Consider the following 14,204-nt stretch of genomic DNA (forward strand, 5'->3'; position numbering starts at 1 on the left):
ATGCTTCAGAAACGAAAAAAAATGGTCCATTTTCAAATGTCTCGTCTTTGAACGACAATTCACATTTGTACGTGGATAATCACTTTTAGAGATAACATTAGATGTTTAAAGTGATTTTCAAGCTTCCACGGGCCCTAAACACAAGATTTGAGAAATGGGCAAAAGTGAATTAAAATGGCCAATTTACTCACTCTGAGGCCTTAAAAAGTGTTTCTCCTCCACGGGAAGTGAATTAAATAACATTTGGAGGCCTTTATTGTTCAACCAAAAACGCCCATTTTTTGGTGAAAGAGATAACCACCCCCCTTACAACATGCTTCAGAAACGAAAAAAATGGTCCGTTTTCAAATGTTGCCTCTTTGAACTACAATTCACATTTGTACGTGGAAAATCACTTTTAAACATAAAATGAGATGTTTGAAGTGATTTTCATGCTTCCAGGGGCCTTAAACACGAGATTTGAGGAATGGGTAAAAGTGAATGAAAATGGCCAATTTACTCACTCTGCGGCCTTAAAAAGTGTTTCTCCTCCACGGGAAGTGAATTAAATAACATTTGGAGGCCTTTATTGGTCAATCAAAAATGCCTGTTTTTTGGTGAAAGAGATAACCACCCCCCCTTACGACATGCTTCAGAAACGAAAAAAATGGTCCATTTTGAAATGTTGCGTCTTTGAACGACAATTCACATTTGTACATGGATAATCACTTTTAGAGATAAAATTAGATGTTTAAAGTGATTTTCAAGCTTCCAGGGGCCCTAAACACAAGATTTGAGGAATGGGTAAATGTGAATGAAAATGGGCAATTTATTCACTCTGAGGCCTTAAAAAGTTTTTCTCCACCCCAGAAAGTGAATTAAATAACATTTGTAGGCCTTTATTGTTCAACCAAAAACGGCCATTTTTGGTGAAAGAGATAACCACCCCCCCTTACGACATGCTTCAGAAACTAAAAAAATGGTCCATTTTCAAATGTTGCCTCTTTGAACCACAATTCACATTTGTACGTGGAAAATCACTTTTAAACATAAAATGAGATGTTTAAAGTGATTTTCATGCTTCCAGGGGCCTTAAACACAAGATTTGAGGTATGGGTAAAAGTGAATGAAAATGGCCAATTTACTCACTCTGAGGCCTTAAAAAGTGTTTCTCCTCCACGGGAAGTGAAAAAAATATCATTTGGAGGCATTTATTGTTCAATCAAAAACGCCTGTTTTTTGGTGAAAGAGATAACCTCCCCCCCCTTACGACATGCTTCAGAAACGAAAAAAATGGTCCATTTTCAAATGTTGCGTCTTTGAACGACAATTCACATTTGTACGTGGATAATCACTTTTAGAGATAACATTAGATGTTCAAAGTGATTTTCAAGCTTCCAGGGGCCCTAAACACAAGATTTGAGGAATGGGTAAATGTGAATGAAAATGGCCAATTTATTCACTCTGAAGCCTTAAAAAGTTTTTCTCCACCCCAGAAAGTGAATTAAATAACATTTGTAGGCCTTTATTGTTCAACCAAAAACGCCTGTTTTTTGGTGAAAGAGATAACCACCCCCCCTTACGACATGCTTCAGAAACGAAAAAACAGGTCCATTTTCAAATGTTGCGTCCTTGAACTACAATTCACATTTGTACGTGGATAATCACTTTTAGAGATAAAATTAGATGTTTAAAGTGATTTTTAAGCTTCCAGGGGCCCTAAACACAAGATTTGAGGAATGGGTAAATGTGAATGAAAATGGCCAATTTATTCACTCTGACGCCTTTTTCTCAACCCCAGAAAGTGAATTAAATAACATTTGTAGGCCTTTATTGTTCAATCAAAAACGCCCGATTTTTGATGAAAGAGATAACCACCCCCCCTTACGACATGCTTCAGAAACTAAAAAAATGGTCCATTTTCAAATGTTGCCTCTTTGAACCACAATTCACATTTGTACGTGGAAAATTCCTTTTAAACATAAAATGAGATGTTTAAAGTGATTTTCATACTTCCAGGGGCCTTAAACACAAGATTTGAGGTATGGGTAAAAGTGAATGAAAATGGCCAATTTATTCACTCTGAAGCCTTAAAAAGTTTTTCTCCACCCCAGAAAGTGAATTAAATACCATTTGTATGCCTTTATTGTTCAATCAAAAACGCCCGATTTTTGATGAAAGAGATAACCATCCCCCCTTACGACATGCTTCAGAAACTAAAAAAATGGTCCATTTTCAAATGTTGCCTCTTTGAACTACAATTCACATTTGTACGTTGAAAATCACTTTTAAACATAAAATGAGATGTTTAAAGTGATTTTCATGCTTCCAGGGGCCTTAAACACCATATTTGAGGAATGGGTAAAAGTGAATGAAAATGGCCAATTTACTCACTCTGCGGCCTTAAAAAGTGTTTCTCCTCCACGGGAAGTGAAAAAAATAACATTTGGAGGCATTTATAGTTCAATCAAAAACGCCTGTTTTTTGGTGAAAACCCCCCCTTACGACATGCTTCAGAAACGAAAAAAAAGGTCCATTTTCAAATGTTGCGTCTTTGAACTACAATTCACATTTGTACGTGGATAATCACTTTTAGAGATAAAATTAGATGTTTAAAGTGATTTTCAAGCTTCCAGGGGCCCTAAACACAAGATTTGAGGAATGGGTAAATGTGAATGAAAATGGCCAATTTATTCACTCTGAGGCCTTAAAAAGGTTTTCTCCACCCCAGAAAGTGAATTAAATAACATTTGTAGGCCTTTATTGTTCAATCAAAAACGCCCGATTTTTGATGAAAGAGATAACCACCCCCCTTACGACATGCTTTCGAAACGAAAAAAAAGGTCCATTTTCAAATGTTGCGTCTTTGAACTACAATTCACATCTGTACGTGGATAATCACTTTTAGAGATAAAATTAGATGTTTAAAGTGATTTTCAAGCTTCCAGGGGCCCTAAACACAAGATTTGAGGAATGGGTAAATGTGAATGAAAATGGCCAATTTATTCACTCTGAGGCCTTAAAAAGGTTTTCTCCACCCCAGAAAGTGAATTAAATAACATTTGTAGGCCTTTATTGTTCAATCAAAAACGCCTGATTTTTGATGAAAGAGATAACCACCCCCCCTTACGACATGCTTCAGAAACTAAAAAAATGGTCCATTTTCAAATGTTGCCTCTTTGAACTACAATTCACATTTGTACATGGATAATCACTTTTAGAGATAAAATTAGATGTTTATAGTGATTTTCAAGCTTCCAGGGGCCCTAAACACAAGATTTGAGGAATGGGTAAATGTGAATGAAAATGGCCAATTTATTCACTCTGAGGCCTTAAAAAGTTTTTCTCCACCCCAGAAAGTGAATTAAATAACATTTGTAGGCCTTTATTGTTCAATCAAAAACGCCCGATTTTTGATGAAAGAGATAATCACCCCCCCTTACGACATGCTTCAGACTCTAAAAAAATGGTCCATTTTCAAATGTTGCCTCTTTGAACTACAATTCACATTTGTACGTGGATAATCACTTTTAGAGATAACATTAGATGTTTAAAGAGATTTTCAAGCTTCCAGGGGCCCTAAACACAAGATTTGAGAAATGGGTAAAAGTGAATGAAAATGGCCAATTTACTCACTCTGAGGCCTTAAAAAGTGTTTCTCCTCCACGGGAAGTGAATTAAATAACATTTGGAGGCCTTTATTGTTCAACCAAAAACGCCCATTTTTTGGTGAAAGAGATAACCACCCCCCCTTACGACATGCTTCAGAAACGAAAAAAATGGTCCGTTTTCAAATGTTGCCTCTTTGAACTACAATTCACATTTGTACATGGATAATCACTTTTAGAGATAAAATTAGATGTTTAAAGTGATTTTCAAGCTTCCAGGGGCCCTAAACACAAGATTTGAGGAATGGGTAAATGTGAATGAAAATGGCCAATTTATTCACTCTGAAGCCTTAAAAAGTTTTTCTCCACCCCAGAAAGTGAATTAAATAACAGTTGTAGGCCTTTATTGTTCAATCAAAAATGCCCGATTTTTGATGAAAGAGATAACCACCCCCCCTTACGACATGCTTCAGAAACTAAAAAAATGGTCCATTTTCAAATGTTGCCTCTTTGAACTACAATTCACATTTGTACGTGGAAAATCACTTTTAAACATAAAATGAGATGTTTAAAGTGATTTTCATGCTTCCAGGGGCCTTAAACACAAGATTTGAGGAATGGGTAAAAGTGAATGAAAATGGCCAATTTACTCATTCTGAGGCCTTAAAAAGTGTTTCTCCTCCACGGGAAGTGAAAAAAATAACATTTGGAGGCATTTATTGTTCAATCAAAATCGCCTGTTTTTTGGTGAAAGAGATAACCACCCCCCCTTACGACATGCTTCAGAAACGAAAAAAAATGGTCCATTTTCAAATGTCTCGTCTTTGAACGACAATTCACATTTGTACGTGGATAATCACTTTTAGAGATAACATTAGATGTTTAAAGTGATTTTCAAGCTTCCAGGGGCCCTAAACACAAGATTTGAGGAATGGGTAAATGTGAATGAAAATGGCCAATTTATTCACTCTGAAGCCTTAAAAAGTTTTTCTCCACCCCAGAAAGTGAATTAAATAACATTTGTAGGCCTTTATTGTTCAACCAAAAACGCCTGTTTTTTGGTGAAAGAGATAACCACCCCCCCTTACGACATGCTTCAGAAACGAAAAAACAGGTCCATTTTCAAATGTTGCGTCCTTGAACTACAATTCACATTTGTACGTGGATAATCACTTTTAGAGATAAAATTAGATGTTTAAAGTGATTTTTAAGCTTCCAGGGGCCCTAAACACAAGATTTGAGGAATGGGTAAATGTGAATGAAAATGGCCAATTTATTCACTCTGACGCCTTTTTCTCAACCCCAGAAAGTGAATTAAATAACATTTGTAGGCCTTTATTGTTCAATCAAAAACGCCCGATTTTTGATGAAAGAGATAACCACCCCCCCTTACGACATGCTTCAGAAACTAAAAAAATGGTCAATTTTCAAATGTTGCCTCTTTGAACCACAATTCACATTTGTACGTGGAAAATTCCTTTTAAACATAAAATGAGATGTTTAAAGTGATTTTCATGCTTCCAGGGGCCTTAAACACAAGATTTGAGGTATGGGTAAAAGTGAATGAAAATGGCCAATTTATTCACTCTGAAGCCTTAAAAAGTTTTTCTCCACCCCAGAAAGTGAATTAAATACCATTTGTATGCCTTTATTGTTCAATCAAAAACGCCCGATTTTTGATGAAAGAGATAACCATCCCCCCTTACGACATGCTTCAGAAACTAAAAAAATGGTCCATTTTCAAATGTTGCCTCTTTGAACTACAATTCACATTTGTACGTTGAAAATCACTTTTAAACATAAAATGAGATGTTTAAAGTGATTTTCATGCTTCCAGGGGCCTTAAACACCATATTTGAGGAATGGGTAAAAGTGAATGAAAATGGCCAATTTACTCACTCTGCGGCCTTAAAAAGTGTTTCTCCTCCACGGGAAGTGAAAAAAATAACATTTGGAGGCATTTATAGTTCAATCAAAAACGCCTGTTTTTTGGTGAAAACCCCCCCTTACGACATGCTTCAGAAACGAAAAAAAAAGGTCCATTTTCAAATGTTGCGTCTTTGAACTACAATTCACATTTGTACGTGGATAATCACTTTTAGAGATAAAATTAGATGTTTAAAGTGATTTTCAAGCTTCCAGGGGCCCTAAACACAAGATTTGAGGAATGGGTAAATGTGAATGAAAATGGCCAATTTATTCACTCTGAGGCCTTAAAAAGGTTTTCTCCACCCCAGAAAGTGAATTAAATAACATTTGTAGGCCTTTATTGTTCAATCAAAAACGCCCGATTTTTGATGAAAGAGATAACCACCCCCCTTACGACATGCTTTCGAAACGAAAAAAAAGGTCCATTTTCAAATGTTGCGTCTTTGAACTACAATTCACATCTGTACGTGGATAATCACTTTTAGAGATAAAATTAGATGTTTAAAGTGATTTTCAAGCTTCCAGGGGCCCTAAACACAAGATTTGAGGAATGGGTAAATGTGAATGAAAATGGCCAATTTATTCACTCTGAGGCCTTAAAAAGGTTTTCTCCACCCCAGAAAGTGAATTAAATAACATTTGTAGGCCTTTATTGTTCAATCAAAAACGCCTGATTTTTGATGAAAGAGATAACCACCCCCCCTTACGACATGCTTCAGAAACTAAAAAAATGGTCCATTTTCAAATGTTGCCTCTTTGAACTACAATTCACATTTGTACATGGATAATCACTTTTAGAGATAAAATTAGATGTTTATAGTGATTTTCAAGCTTCCAGGGGCCCTAAACACAAGATTTGAGGAATGGGTAAATGTGAATGAAAATGGCCAATTTATTCACTCTGAGGCCTTAAAAAGTTTTTCTCCACCCCAGAAAGTGAATTAAATAACATTTGTAGGCCTTTATTGTTCAATCAAAAACGCCCGATTTTTGATGAAAGAGATAATCACCCCCCCTTACGACATGCTTCAGACTCTAAAAAAATGGTCCATTTTCAAATGTTGCCTCTTTGAACTACAATTCACATTTGTACGTGGATAATCACTTTTAGAGATAACATTAGATGTTTAAAGAGATTTTCAAGCTTCCAGGGGCCCTAAACACAAGATTTGAGAAATGGGTAAAAGTGAATGAAAATGGCCAATTTACTCACTCTGAGGCCTTAAAAAGTGTTTCTCCTCCACGGGAAGTGAATTAAATAACATTTGGAGGCCTTTATTGTTCAACCAAAAACGCCAATTTTTTGGTGAAAGAGATAACCACCCCCCCTTACGACATGCTTCAGAAACGAAAAAAATGGTCCGTTTTCAAATGTTGCCTCTTTGAACTACAATTCACATTTGTACATGGATAATCACTTTTAGAGATAAAATTAGATGTTTAAAGTGATTTTCAAGCTTCCAGGGGCCCTAAACACAAGATTTGAGGAATGGGTAAATGTGAATGAAAATGGCCAATTTATTCACTCTGAAGCCTTAAAAAGTTTTTCTCCACCCCAGAAAGTGAATTAAATAACAGTTGTAGGCCTTTATTGTTCAATCAAAAATGCCCGATTTTTGATGAAAGAGATAACCACCCCCCCTTACGACATGCTTCAGAAACTAAAAAAATGGTCCATTTTCAAATGTTGCCTCTTTGAACTACAATTCACATTTGTACGTGGAAAATCACTTTTAAACATAAAATGAGATGTTTAAAGTGATTTTCATGCTTCCAGGGGCCTTAAACACAAGATTTGAGGAATGGGTAAAAGTGAATGAAAATGGCCAATTTACTCATTCTGAGGCCTTAAAAAGTGTTTCTCCTCCACGGGAAGTGAAAAAAATAACATTTGGAGGCATTTATTGTTCAATCAAAATCGCCTGTTTTTTGGTGAAAGAGATAACCACCCCCCCTTACGACATGCTTCAGAAACGAAAAAAATGGTCCATTTTCAAATGTCTCGTCTTTGAACGACAATTCACATTTGTACGTGGATAATCACTTTTAGAGATAACATTAGATGTTTAAAGTGATTTTCAAGCTTCCAGGGGCCCTAAACACAAGATTTGAGAAATGGGCAAAAGTGAATGAAAATGGCCAATTTACTCACTCTGAGGCCTTAAAAAGTGTTTCTCCTCCACGGGAAGTGAATTAAATAACATTTGGAGGCCTTTATTGTTCAACCAAAAACGCCCATTTTTTGGTGAAAGAGATAACCACCCCCCCTTACGACATGCTTCAGAAACGAAAAAAATGGTCCGTTTTCAAATGTTGTCTCTTTGAACTACAATTCACATTTGTATGTGGAAAATCACTTTTAAACATAAAATGAGATGTTTGAAGTGATTTTCATGCTTCCAGGGGCCTTAAACACGAGATTTGAGGAATGGGTAAAAGTGACTGAAAATGGCCAATTTACTCACTCTGCGGCCTTAAAAAGTGTTTCTCCTCCACGGGAAGTGAATTAAATAACATTTGGAGGCCTTTATTGGTCAATCAAAAATGCCTGTTTTTTGGTGAAAGAGATAACCACCCCCCCTTACGACATGCTTCAGAAACGAAAAAAATTGTCCATTTTCAAATGTTGCGTCTTTGAACGACAATTCACATTTGTACGTGGATGATCACTTTTAGAGATAAAATTAGATGTTTAACCCCTTCAGTGCCCGCCCCTTTCCCCGCCCTGTGCCGGCCGTTGTATTAGCGGGCGGGGTCTATGACGAGCTGGACTCGTCATGGGCACAGCGCCACCGCGGCCCATGACGAGTCCAGCTCGTCATGGGCACTGAAGGGGTTAAAGTGATTTTCAAGCTTCCAGGGGCCCTAAACACAAGATTTGAGGAATGGGTAAATGTGAATGAAAATGGGCAATTTATTCACTCTGAGGCCTTAAAAAGTTTTTCTCCACCCCAGAAAGTGAATTAAATAACATTTGTAGGCCTTTATTGTTCAATCAAAAACGCCCGATTTTTGATGAAAGAGATAACCACCCCCCCCTTATGACATGCTTCAAAAACTAAAAAAATGGTCCATTTTCAAATGTTGCCTCTTTGAACTACAATTCACATTTGTTCGTGGAAAATCACCTTTAAACATAAAATGAGATGTTTAAAGTGATTTTCATGCTTCCAGGGGCCTTAAACACAAGATTTGAGGAATGGGTAAAAGTGAATGAAAATGGCCAATTTACTCACTCTGAGGCCTTAAAATGTGTTTCTCCTCCATGGGAAGTGAATTAAATACCATTTGGAGGCCTTTATTGTTCAACCAAAAACGCCGTTTTTTGGTGAAAGAGATAACCACCCCCCCTTACGACATGCTTCAGAAATGAAAAAAATGGTCCATTTTCAAATGTTGCGTCTTTGAACTACAATTCACATTTGTACATGGATAATCACTTTTAGAGATAAAATTAGATGTTTAAAGTGATTTTCAAGCTTCCAGGGGCCCTAAACACAAGATTTGAGGAATGGGTAAATGTGAATGAAAATGGCCAATTTATTCACTCTGAAGCCTTAAAAAGTTTTTCTCCACCCCAGAAAGTGAAATAAATAACATTTGTAGGCCTTTATTGTTCAATCAAAAACGCCCGATTTTTGATGAAAGAGATAACCACCCCCCCTTACAACATGCTTCAAAAACTAAAAAAATGGCCCATTTTCAAATGTTGCCTCTTTGAACTACAATTCACATTTGTACGTGGAAAATCACTTTTAAACATAAAATGAGATGTTTAAAGTGATTTCCATGCTTCCAGGGGCCTTAAACACAAGATTCGAGGAATGGGTAAAAGTGAATGAAAATGGCCAATTTACTCATTCTGAGGCCTTAAAAAGTGTTTCTCCTCCACGGGAAGTGAATTAAATAACATTTGGAGGCCTTTATTGGTCAACCAACAACGCCCGTTTTTTGGTGAAAGAGATAACCACCCCCCCTTACGACATGCCTCAGAAACGAAAAAAAAGGTCCATTTTCAAATGTTGCGTCTTTGAACTACAATTCACATTTGTACGTGGATAATCACTTTTAGAGATAAAATTAGATGTTTAAAGTGATTTTCAAGCTTCCAGGCGCCCTAAACACAAGATTTGAGGAATGGGTAAATGTGAATGAAAATGGCCAATTTATTCACTCTGAGGCCTTAAAAAGATTTTCTCCACCCCAGAAATTGAATTAAATAACATTTGTAGGCCTTTATTGTTCAATCAAAAACGCCCGATTTTTGATGAAAGAGATAACCACCCCCCCTTATGACATGCTTCAGAAACTAAAAAAATGGTCCATTTTCAAATGTTGCCTCTTTGAACCACAATTCACATTTGTACGTGGAAAATCACTTTTAAACATAAAATGAGATGTTTAAAGTGATTTTCATGCTTCCAGGGGCCTTAAACACAAGATTTGAGGTATGGGTAAAAGTGAATGAAAATGGCCAATTTACTCACTCTGAGGCCTTAAAAAGTGTTTCTCCTCCACGGGAAGTGAAAAAAATATCATTTGGAGGCATTTATTGTTCAATCAAAAATGCCTGTTTTTTGGTGAAAGAGATAACCTCCCCCCCCTACGACATGCTTCAGAAACGAAAAAAATGGTCCATTCTCAAATGTTGCGTCTTTGAACGACAATTCACATTTGTACGTGGATAATCACTTTTAGAGATAACATTAGATGTTCAAAGTGATTTTCAAGCTTCCAGGGGCCCTAAACACAAGATTTGAGGAATGGGTAAATGTGAATGAAAATGGCCAATTTATTCACTCTGAAGCCTCAAAAAGTTTTTCTCCACCCCAGAAAGTGAATTAAATAACATTTGTAGGCCTTTATTGTTCAACCAAAAACGCCTGTTTTTTGGTGAAAGAGATAACCACCCCCCCTTACGACATGCTTCAGAAACGAAAAAACAGGTCCATTTTCAAATGTTGCGTCCTTGAACTACAATTCACATTTGTACGTGGATAATCACTTTTAGAGATAAAATTAGATGTTTAAAGTGATTTTTAAGCTTCCATTGGCCCTAAACACAAGATTTGAGGAATGGGTAAATGTGAATGAAAATGGCCAATTTATTCACTCTGACGCCTTTTTCTCCACCCCAGAAAGTGAATTAAATAACATTTGTAGGCCTTTATTGTTCAATCAAAAACGCCCGATTTTTGATGAAAGAGATAACCATCCCCCCTTACGACATGCTTCAGAAACTAAAAAAATGGTCCATTTTCAAATGTTGCCTCTTTGAACTACAATTCACATTTGTACGTTGAAAATCACTTTTAAACATAAAATGAGATGTTTAAAGTGATTTTCATGCTTCCAGGGGCCTTAAACACCATATTTGAGGATTGGGTAAAAGTGAATGAAAATGGCCAATTTACTCACTCAGCGGCCTTAAAAAGTGTTTCTCCTCCACGGGAAGTGAAAAAAATAACATTTGGAGGCATTTATTGTTCAATCAAAAACGCCTGTTTTTTGGTGAAAACCCCCCCTTACGACATGCTTCAGAAACGAAAAAAAAGGTCCATTTTCAAATGTTGCGTCTTTGAACTACAATTCACATTTGTACGTGGATAATCACTTTTAGAGATAAAATTAGATGTTTAAAGTGATTTTCAAGCTTCCAGGGGCCCTAAACACAAGATTTGAGGAATGGGTAAATGTGAATGAAAATGGCCAATTTATTCACTCTGAGGCCTTAAAAAGGTTTTCTCCACCCCAGAAAGTGAATTAAATAACATTTGTAGGCCTTTATTGTTCAATCAAAAACGCCCGATTTTTGATGAAAGAGATAACCACCCCCCCTTACGACATGCTTTCGAAACGAAAAAAAAGGTCCATTTTCAAATGTTGCGTCTTTGAACTACAATTCACATCTGTACGTGGATAATCACTTTTAGAGATAAAATTAGATGTTTAAAGTGATTTTCAAGCTTCCAGGGGCCCTAAACACAAGATTTGAGGAATGGGTAAATGTGAATGAAAATGGCCAATTTATTCACTCTGAGGCCTTAAAAAGGTTTTCTCCACCCCAGAAAGTGAATTAAATAACATGTGTAGGCCTTTATTGTTCAATCAAAAACGCCTGATTTTTGATGAAAGAGATAACCACCCCCCCTTACGACATGCTTCAGAAACTAAAAAAATGGTCCATTTTCAAATGTTGCCTCTTTGAACTACAATTCACATTTGTACATGGATAATCACTTTTAGAGATAAAATTAGATGTTTATAGTGATTTTCAAGCTTCCAGGGGCCCTAAACACAAGATTTGAGGAATGGGTAAATGTGAAACAAAATGGCCAATTTATTCACTCTGAGGCCTTAAAAAGTTTTTCTCCACCCCAGAAAGTGAATTAAATAACATTTGTAGGCCTTTATTGTTCAATCAAAAACGCCCGATTTTTGATGAAAGAGATAATCACCCCCCCTTACGACATGCTTCAGACTCTAAAAAAATGGTCCATTTTCAAATGTTGCCTCTTTGAACTACAATTCACATTTGTACGTGGATAATCACTTTTAGAGATAACATTAGATGTTTAAAGAGATTTTCAAGCTTCCAGGGGCCCTAAACACAAGATTTGAGAAATGGGTAAAAGTGAATGAAAATGGCCAATTTACTCACTCTGAGGCCTTAAAAAGTGTTTCTCCTCCACGGGAAGTGAATTAAATAACATTTGGAGGCCTTTATTGTTCAACCAAAAACGCCCATTTTTTGGTGAAAGAGATAACCACCCCCCCTTACGACATGCTTCAGAAATGAAAAAAATGGTCCATTTTCAAATGTTGCGTCTTTGAACTACAATTCACATTTGTACATGGATAATCACTTTTAGAGATAAAATTAGATGTTTAAAGTGATTTTCAAGCTTCCAGGGGCCCTAAACACAAGATTTGAGGAATGGGTAAATGTGAATGAAAATGGCCAATTTATTCACTCTGAAGCCTTAAAAAGTTTTTCTCCACCCCAGAAAGTGAATTAAATAACATTTGTAGGCCTTTATTGTTCAATCAAAAACGCCCGATTTTTGATGAAAGAGATAACCACCCCCCCTTACGACATGCTTCAAAAACTAAAAAAATGGCCCATTTTCAAATGTTGCCTCTTTGAACTACAATTCACATTTGTACGTGGAAAATCACTTTTAAACATACAATGAGATGTTTAAAGTGATTTCCATACTTCCAGGGGCCTTAAACACAAGATTTGAGGAATGGGTAAAAGTGAATGAAAATGGCCAATTTACTCATTCTGAGGCCTTAAAAAGTGTTTCTCCTCCACGGGAAGTGAATTAAATAACATTTGGAGGCCTTTATTGTTCAACCAAAAACGCCCGTTTTTTGGTGAAAGAGATAACCACCCCCCCTTACGACATGCTTCAGAAACGAAAAAAAGGTCCATTTTCAAATGTTGCGTCTTTGAACTACAATTCACATGTGTACGTGGATAATCACTTTTAGAGATAAAATTAGATGTTTAAAGTGATTTTCAAGCTTCCAGGGGCCCTAAACACAAGATTTGAGGAATGGGTAAATGTGAATGAAAATGGCCAATTTATTCACTCTGAAGCCTTAAAAAGTTTTTCTCCACCCCAGAAAGTGAATTAAATAACATTTGTAGGCCTTTATTGTTCAATCAAAAACGCCCGATTTTTGATGAAAGAGATAACCACCCCCCCTTACGACATGCTTCAAAAACTAAAAAAATGGCCCATTTTCAAATGTTGCCTCTTTGAACTACAATTCACATTTGTACGTGGAAAATCACTTTTAAACATAAAATGAGATGTTTAAAGTGATTTCCATGCTTCCAGGGGCCTTAAACACAAGATTTGAGGAATGGGTAAAAGTGAATGAAAATGGCCAATTTACTCATTCTGAGGCCTTAAAAAGTGTTTCTCCTCCACGGGAAGTGAATTAAATAACATTTGGAGGCCTTTATTGTTCAACCAAAAACGCCAGTTTTTTGGTGAAAGAGATAACCACCCCCCCCTTACGACATGCTTCAGAAACGAAAAAAAAGGTCAATTTTCAAATGTTGCGTCTTTGAACTACAATTCACATGTGTACGTGGATAATCACTTTTAGAGATAAAATTAGATGTTTAAAGTGATTTTCAAGCTTCCAGGGGCCCTAAACACAAGATTTGAGGAATGGGTAAATGTGAATGAAAATGGCCAATGTATTCACTCTGAAGCCTTAAAAAGTTTTTCTCCACCCCAGAAAGTGAATTAAATAACATTTGTAGGCCTTTATTGTTCAATCAAAAACGCCCGATTTTTGATGAAAGAGATAACCATCCCCCCTTACGACATGCTTCAGAAACTAAAAAAATGGTCCATTTTCAAATGTTGCCTCTTTGAACTACAATTCACATTTGTACGTGGAAAATCACTTTTAAACATAAAATGAGATGTTTAAAGTGATTTTCATGCTTCCAGGGGCCTTAAACACCATATTTGAGGAATGGGTAAAAGTGAATGGAAATGGCCAATTTACTCACTCTGCGGCCTTAAAAAGTGTTTCTCCTCCACGGGAAGTGAAAAAAACAACATTTGGAGGCATTTATTGTTCAACCAAAAACGCCTGTTTTTTGGTGAAAGAGATAACCACCCCCCCTTACGACATGCTTCAGAAACGAAAAAAATGGTC

This window comes from Triturus cristatus, chromosome 6 (assembly GCF_964204655.1).
Source record: "Triturus cristatus chromosome 6, aTriCri1.1, whole genome shotgun sequence".
Lineage (NCBI taxonomy): Eukaryota > Metazoa > Chordata > Amphibia > Caudata > Salamandridae > Triturus > Triturus cristatus.